This window comes from Mus caroli, chromosome 17 (genome assembly GCF_900094665.2).
Source record: "Mus caroli chromosome 17, CAROLI_EIJ_v1.1, whole genome shotgun sequence".
NCBI classification, from domain to species: Eukaryota; Metazoa; Chordata; class Mammalia; order Rodentia; family Muridae; genus Mus; species Mus caroli.
Window position 1 is genome coordinate 39,746,670 of NC_034586.1, and position 6,711 is coordinate 39,753,380.

Sequence of the window (6,711 nt, forward strand, 5' to 3'; positions counted from 1 at the left end):
TGATGTGTGAGCAACAGGGCTGGGCAGTGCAGCCAGCTGGTGCTGTATCTCCTTTTGGTTTGGATTATCTTATTGGGTCACACCAGAACCAGGGAGATAAATAGTCAAGACAGACTTTGAAAATTTATACACCACACACACACACACACACACACACACACCAATAAAACTAGGTTTGAATTACTTTTGTAAAACCCAGGTCTGAGTTGTATTCTGAAAGCTTTACTTGTTTGGACTGGCCAGTAGCTCAGTCAGGTAAAAGGACACCACACTTTAAAAAGAGAATGTTTCAATAAGGCAAGCTGTCACGGCTTGTGTGAATTACACAATGAAAGGGAAAATAAAATAAAACCATGGCGGGCTAAAATCTGTAAGTTCTGACATGTGGTCCACGTGGCACCATCTGCTCATGAAAGCATGACGAGGCTTCTGGAACTTTCCAGGACTGGGTTGGATTGTCTCTACAAAGCTGCCTGGGCAAGACCCTGAGGCACTGGGTCATCAAGAAGGTACTAGCAGACTTACCTAACTATTGCCTGGGATGGCTCCAACTTTATTACTACCCCACCCCCAACCCATAACAGCTCTCCAGCTCTCACTTCAAATCCAAGAGAGCATGGACTGAGCGAGGGGACCAGAGACAGGCGCATCTGGTAGAAAGTTATACTCAATTAACTAACTGAATGAGTTTGCATGTGGTTTTAATTCCACTGTGCAGCAATTTCCTGAGTAACAATGGAGAGATTATATCTAGTTTTTGAGTCACTGTAAGAATTAAGTAAACGTAGCTCTCAATCAATATCTGCACATTATTTTTCCTCGTGGTCCTAGATTTCTCTTGTCCCTGACCATTGGTCCTGTCTTGGAATTTCCCCAGTCTTCAGAGGTGTAGCCCTATAATTTACCGTCCAGATTGCAATCCCTCTTCATGGCATGAATTAAGTCTTATCTCACCAGGAAGTGCTCTTTCCTTTCTTCTGACCCCTCTCCCTCTGGCTTTCCTCTTCATTTCTTCTCTACACTGTTTACGGAAAGAGGTTTTTTAGCAAATCCTCAGACACCCCAACTAGTGGGCTTCCAGGAAAGTCTCAGCCGTGTGTGGGAGGTCTGCCCTGAAGAAGTTCTTTGCCAGAAAATGAAGCAAGGTGTTCTGGCTGGACAGTGAGGGTGGTAGACTGTAATAAGTATGTCTGGCTTTAACTCTTCTATATTCGTCTGAGGGGAGCATCTGAGCCCAACACAACATCTCAATCATCAATGAGAATCCTACTTAGCTGACAAGGCCCTTGCTTCTGTGTTGGAGGATTGCAGCAATGGCCTCCTGTTTATTGACCTCATACTTAGACCCATGAGGCATGCATATCATAGTTTATTTCTCCTCCTTAGCAACTGAAAATACTAAAGTGAGCCACAGAGTCTGACTGCTCTCACGGTCTGTATCTATTGTTTAATCAAAAGCTTCCCTGTTACCATCCCATAGCAAGTAAGGGTCCATCCCACAAGACACTGTGGAAACGCCTCCTCTCAAGCTCCTCCAGACCTCGAAGTGAGTCAGTAGAGAGCAGAGGGGTCTTACGTCTTTGGTGCCTAAAGAGGATGGGGTGGGCGTTAGGTCTCAGCAAGAACATCTCTTCTTATGTGGCCAGCGGAGAGCCCAGAAATCTTAAGCTTTTTCATAAGGATTTCTTTGAGACGCTTCCTAGCCTAGTGATCCGGTTATCACCAAGCTAAGGTAAAACGATCATGAAGGATGAAGGAAAGCCCTCTGAATCTGGGAGTGGAAAACTGAGGAACTGAGCTCAGAGTTCCAGAGCCACGTGAAGCTGGGCTCAGCAGTGTTTGCAGCTGCAGCTCTGGTGAGCCTGTGGGAAGAGAGGAGGGTGAGAGAAGAGAGTCTCCAAAAAGCTGCCGGAATTAGAGGAACAAGAGACTCTGCCTCAAACAAGGCAGACGCCTCAAGTGGTCCTCTGACCTCTGTTCATGTGTCATGACACTAGCATCCCTGAATCCACATACACAACTGAGAAGCGTGTACACACACACACACACACATGCACACACACACACACANAGAGAGAGAGAGAGAGAGAGAGAGAGAGAGAGAGAGAGAGAGAGAGAGAGAGAGACAGACAGACAAAGAGACAAAGAGAGAGAGAAACAGAGAGTGGCTGGAGGGAGGGGGCAGGGGAAAGGGGAGGGGGAGAGACAAATAATTTATAAAAGGAAAATCATTTAAAACATTTCAGGGCTGCCGAGATGACGCAGTTGCAAACAGGAAGCCCTGAATTTGGAGCCCCAGAACCCATCCAAAAGCCAGGTGTGGAGCGTGTGTGTTCTGAATCTCAGCACTGGAAACAAGGGCCTCGCCATCTATTGCCAAAGGGCTGCCAAACCAACAAGGAGCGAGCAAGCCCCGCTTTTCACGTAAAATACCTCAAAGAGAAAAGCAACAGATGGAAAGGGGTGAGAATCTCGCTTTTGCCCAGATCATGTAGCAGCCCTGCTCTTAGAGGACGTACTCCACGTCTATGTGACTTCAACTTTCAATTCTACAAAAAGAGTTGGTTTCATCCCACTCTTCTCAATCTGGAAACAGTTCGTTGTAACAACAGATGGGTGATATTACACTTAGAATCAAACTGTTAAGCCATGTGAATGAATTTATGGTCACATCATTTGGAAGTGCCCCCTCTACACCCCACTCCCCCATTCACTGGGAAAAGAGGGGCTTCCTGCTTTCCCAGGAAGGGAAGCTGTGGGCTCTGCTGGGGGAACACACACTGAGGGACTTTCATCAGCATCCCTCTCAAGAGGGAACGGACATGTCTGTGGGCCTTATGGTCTTCGAAGGGCCGTAAAGCCGTTGCATTCTGGTTATTATGTGGAGGGTACTTGTTTCAATCCAGCTACAGTTTGATTTGTGCAGCTGGTACCTGCTGAGCAGCTGCTGGGACCTGCGTACTCTCGAAATCTGTGAGGCTAACCCTTGAGAAGCAGAAGGTCGGGTGTCACGAGAGAATTTTCTTTCCCTTTTCGGCAGCCATATTGAAAGATTCACAGACACGCTCTTAACTTAGAGACTGGTTCATCTATTCCAGGCTTGCTTCGAATTCCCTGTATAATGGAGACAGGCCTTCAACTTTTGGTCCTTCGGCTTCTGTGTGGCATTACAGTTGAGTACCATCACACTTGATTATGTCAGAGGCGTTTTTGTTTGTTTGTTTGTGTTTGTGTCTGTGTTTTTGTTTTACTTTGGCAGTGGGTGGAGTTGGGGTGGGGATGGGTCACTCCAGCAACTTCCAAGAGGATCAGCCTTGCAGGCTGTCGCTGGAAGGGCAGCTCTATAAGTGCCGCAAGAAAAGCAACTAGCTCCTGCTCTTAGAGAACCTTTGTTTATTATTATTATTATTATTATTATTATTATTATTATTATTATATATTTACTTTATTTACATTTCAAATGTTAGCTCCTTTCCTGGTTTCCCCTTCGAAAGCCCCCTATGCCCTCTCCCTTCCCCCTGATCACCAGCCCACCCACACCTGCTTCTTGGCCCTGGCATTCCCCTACACTGGGGCGCTGAGCCTTCACAGGACCAAAGGCCTCTCGATTAGACCATCCTCTGCTACATATGCAGCTGGAGACATGAGTCCCACCATGTGTACTCTTTGGTTGGTGATTTAGTCTCTGAGAGCTCTGGGGGCACTGGTTAGTTCATATTGTTGTTCCTTCTATGAGGCTGCAAACCCCTTCAGCTCCTTGGGTCCTTTCTCTAGCTGCTTCATTGGGGACCCTGTGCTCAGCCCAATGGTTTGCTTCGAGGATCCACCTCTGTATTTGTCAGGCACTGATTGAGCATCTCAGGAGACAGATATATCAGGCTCCTGTCAGCAAGCTCTTGTACTCAGCTATTAAAAACAATACATTTATGAAATTCTTAGGCAAATGGATGAAACTAGAAAATATCATCCTGAGTGAGGTAACCCAATCACAAAAGAAGACACACATACATGATATGCACTCACTGATAAGTGGATATTAGGCCAGAAGCTTGGAATACCCAAGATACAATTCCCAAGCACATGAAACTCAAGAAGAAGGAAGACCAAAGTGTGGATACTTCGATCCTTTTTAGAAGGGGAACAAAATACCAATGGAAGGAGTTACAGAGACAAAGTGTAGAGCAGAGACTGAAGCAATGACCATCCAGAGACTGCCCCACCTGGGGATCCATCCCATATACAGTCACCAAACCCAGACACTTTTGTGGATGCCAACAAGTGCTTATGGAACCTTTTATCTATAGGGAAGGTTTCTAAGCTTTGGTAGCATTAACGAATTCGTTGTCATGAAAAGGTGCCCTGTATGCTGTGGGATGTTCACAGGCATCCCTTGGCCTCTCCCTGTAGTTGCCAGAAACATCTGTAGAAATGGATCAATATCTTCTGGGGCCAGGAGATATTCCCGAATTGAGAACCATTGGTCAGCACTCTGTCTATCATGGCTGCAAACAAATTGAAAACTTGAGAAACATTAATACTAGAAAAAAACTCAGAAAACACTTTGATAGTATTTTCTTTAAGATAAGGTCTCACAAAACCCAGACTGGCCTTGAACTCACTATGTAGCTGGACTGGCTGGTTTTTGTGTGTCAATTTGACACAAGCTGGAGTTATCACAGAGAAAGGTGCCTCCCTTAAAGAAATGCCTCCATGAGATCCAGCTGTAAGGCACTTTTTTCAATTAGTGATCAAGGGTGGGAGGGCCCACTGTGGGTGGTGCTGGACTACCCTGGGCTGGTAGTCCTGGGTTCTGTAAGAAAGCAAGTTGAGAAGCAAGCCAGTAAGTAACACCCCTCCATGGCCTCTGCATCAGCTCCTGCTTCCTGACCTGCTTGAGTTCCAGTCCTGACTTCCTTTGGTGATGAACAGCAATGTGGAAGTGTAAGCTGAATAAACCCTTTCCTTCCCAACTGCTTCTTGGTCATGATGTTTGTGCAGGAATAGAAACCCTAAGACAGTAGCCAACGATGATGCTGAGCCTCTGATTCTCCTGCCTCCACCTTCTGAGTACTGGATTTACATAAGTGAGCTGTCACACTCAGTTTATATGGTGCTGGATCAAACCACAAAGGCTCCCACCATGCAAGGCAAGTGTTCTCTCAACTGAGCTACAACCTCAGTTTCAGCAATACAAAGAAGAGGAGAACGAGGGGGAAGATATTACATATATTTCAAAGCGCTGTAGTGGTGAGATATTGGGCTTTGTAGACACCAGCCACACTGCTGTCTTGGTTCTTCAGGCTTTATGATCTTGAACACCATAGTTCTATTTGGTGAGTCTGTTTTTTCAGTAGTTGTTGACTATGCTTTTAGTCCAGTGCTATCTGAAGGATGAAGATAGTATCTCTCTCGGTGCGCCTTTGGCAAGGGAAGATACCGTCTGCCCAGTATTATCATGTGCATTGGTTGAGAGTTTACTCTGTGCTAAGTGTTGTGGTAAATGCATTATTTCTTATTCCATCCTCATGGCAATCCTACCAAATGTTAAAAATTATTATCCATAATTTGTAGATAAGAAAACCAAAACTTTGATACATTAAGTGACTGTCTTGGGATTTTGTTGCTGGGAAGAGACCCCATGACCAAGGCACCTGTTACAAAGGGTAAACATTTAATTGTTTCTCTGAGCACTACTGTCTTCCATGACTCTACCACAATGGCCTTTCTGTTCTATTTACAGTATTCAACTGCTTTTTCAGTACCAAGTTCCAAGGTCGTCCACAGTCCTGCAAAAAGCAACACGATCAGGGATTCTTGAGTATCGATTTCTGTATTATTTAATCTTCTGTTGCTGTGATAAAATACCAGGACTAAGGCAATTTACAGCAGTCAGAGTTTATTTGGGCTTACAGTTGCAGAGGAATGAGAGTCTCTCATGGGGGTTCTTCTCTAAGTGAGACATCTGCAGTTGGGGTGTCGGTGAAAGTTGTCTCTTCTTGTGTGAACATGGTGCGGACCAAAGCAAACTACGTTCCAGGAGCCTACAGAAAAGTGGTGGCTTCTCAAGCCCCTTGGAAGGTGCTTGGCTCCTCCACCTTTGTCACCAATTCTTCAAGTTCGTCGAGAAAAGCTGAAAGTAAGTATGCAGGAGGGAACCCAGTCTGTGTGCGCCCAACTCCTGAGTGGCAAAAAGGCATCGGGGATTTCTTCAGGCTGTCCCCTAAAGGTTCTAAAAAGGAGAACCAGATTCCTGCAGAAGCAGAAAGCAGTGGCTTAGGAAAAGCAAAGAGAAAAGCTTGTCCTTTGCAACCTGATCACAGAGATGATGAAAACGAATAGAATTTACTCATCTGAATAATGTCTCCGGTTTTTCTACATTACTTACATGTAAATTCGGGTAAATGAGTTTGTCCAATTGGCTTGTTGATGGGGAAAAAAAGATTAGGCTAAAATTTAGCCATTCAAAAGAAACCAGATATAAGAATGGAGAATTTTTATAATTTGTAAATTTGAATTGCACACTTACATTTATGTCCTATGCTCCTCCTTTCTTACCTGTTAAAGCTTCTTCTTAAAGCCAACATTACCTGATACTGTAATTACTACTCTATGGTCTTTGCTTAGATTTTTGTACTGATGCCATTTTATGGGCATTGATTATGGAAATGACGTCATATTGTTACGGCATGTTTGCTTTAAAAAGTTGACTTA

At 44.8% G+C, this 6,711-nt stretch overlaps 1 pseudogene; it reads left to right on the forward strand.

Moving 5' to 3' along the window:
• The first annotated feature begins 6,006 nt into the window (after positions 1-6,006).
• LOC110312167 lies at positions 6,007-6,339 on the forward strand (annotated as a pseudogene).
• The last annotated feature ends 372 nt before the right edge of the window (positions 6,340-6,711 follow it).